Source organism: Nannospalax galili, unplaced genomic scaffold (genome assembly GCF_000622305.1).
Source record: "Nannospalax galili isolate Female #2095 unplaced genomic scaffold, S.galili_v1.0 scaffold3234, whole genome shotgun sequence".
NCBI classification, from domain to species: Eukaryota; Metazoa; Chordata; class Mammalia; order Rodentia; family Spalacidae; genus Nannospalax; species Nannospalax galili.
In genome coordinates this window covers 157,051-159,090 of record NW_008333909.1, presented here as the reverse complement: position 1 = coordinate 159,090, position 2,040 = coordinate 157,051, and positions in this window count along the sequence as shown.

Here is a 2,040-nt window from a genome sequence, read left to right as displayed (position 1 = left end):
GGTAACAAGTGGTTACTGTTTCTCGATAACCATACGCTTCTCTTGCTTATCCATTACTACTGTATTTTTCAGTAAAATTATATAATCATAGAATCACTCATCTCCTCCTCACTATTTTCCCTGCTTTGCTTTTCCCCCATAGTACTGTGAATCGAAGCCAGAGATTTGAGCGTTCAAGGTCAAAACAGAACCACTGACTTACACCTCCACCCATTTTACACATTTGAAAAATATACCTAACAAAATAAGACTTTCTATGTCCTGTATTTTTTCTACTCAGTGTTCAAAGCAGGATCATTAGAAAACAATTGAGATTATATTCTTGTCCGAGTGGATTAACAAATTTACTGTTTTCAGTCATTTTTATGTAGAACTTCGACTAATAATTCAGGAAAACTTTATAAAATTTCTTGGTAATATATAGGACAAGGCACTGTAGAGATGCTTCAGCATTCAAGAGCACTGGCTACTCTTGGAGAGTACCAGGGTTCAATCCCCAGCACCCACATGGTGACTAACAACCATCTGTAAATCTAGTTCCAGGGGAATTCAATGTCCTCTTCTGGCTACCTTGGGCATTGCACAGCACAGGTGCACAATTACACTTGCAGGCAATACATTCATACATATGTTAAAATTTTAAAAAATATATTGAAAAGTAAATAAATAAAATATTCAAATAAATAAATAGGTTAAGTCCACTAAAATAGTTTGTTTGAATATTTCTGTCTAAATGTCCTACCCTGTGTGTTGTTATAATACATACTGAAAATGATATACTGAAAAGTTCACAAGAACCATACCTGTATTTAGTATTTTAAAAATGATCATGTTTTATAAACATAACACAGTGACAAATACAGAAAAGTGCAGTTACAGAAAAGAGGAATCATCAACACAAGATCCACATGTGCCTTTTCCTTCCTTTGTCTCCCAGTAGGTGGACAGCAGACAACTTGACCTACTACACAGTGGACACAGAGTTCTTTCTCTTGGAATTCTCTGACACCAAGCAGCTCCAGGTGCTCCCGGGCTTTCTGTTTCTGCTGATTTACTTGGTGTCCCTCATGGGCAACCTTATCACGTTTGTCACTGTGGACCAGCATCTTCACACCTCCATGTACTTCTTCCTGAAGACCTTGTCTTTCCTACATGTATGCCTCATTTCAGTCACAGTCCAAAAGCACATTCTCAGCTCTTTCTCTCACAGGAGCACTATCTCTTTCCAAGGATGTGCATGTAAGGTGATGTTTGAGGTTTCCTTTGTTGCAACTGAAATTTTCATCCTCACAGCCATGTCCTATAACCACTATGTGGCCATCTGTCAACCACTACACTACAATACGCTCATAAACAGGACAGTCTGTGTGCAAATGGTAGCTACCTCTTGGCTATTTGCAAGTCTCTTTGGGATCTTATATTCATATGGAACCTTCACTCTATCTTTCTGTGGCTCCAGAAAAGTACCAAAGTTCTTCTGTGATGCCCCTTTCTACTGAAGATCTCTTGCCCAAAGATGCATGTCACTATTGACATTAGTGCGATTTTTGGAGCTATGTATTCATTTTTCTGCCTAATGTCCATAGGGTTTTCATATATTGACATTTTCAACACAGTGCTGAGAATGACCTTGTAACAAGGAAGGTCAGAAGCCTTTTCTACCTGAATGACCCATCTCATAGTCGTCACCACATTTTTAGTCACAGATGTCACTGCCTATTTGAAACCAGTTCCTGATTCTCCACAACTTCTGGACTTTTTGATATCTGCTTTCTATTCTGTGATCCCTCTATTTCTGAATCCTATAATATACAGCCTAAGGAATAAGGAAATCAAAGCTTCTTTGTGGAACTTTTTATGGTCACTAAATCATTATGAGGGGAAAACAGTCATAGAATGTAGAAAGTCTACATGAAATTTTTGATTTTTACATTTTTCCTGTATTTCCAATTGTACATATTCATTATGTTATGCAATGCATTAAACCTTTTAGTTTAGATAAATAATTGGCTTAAATGTTCTAGAAAGTGGTTTCAAAGT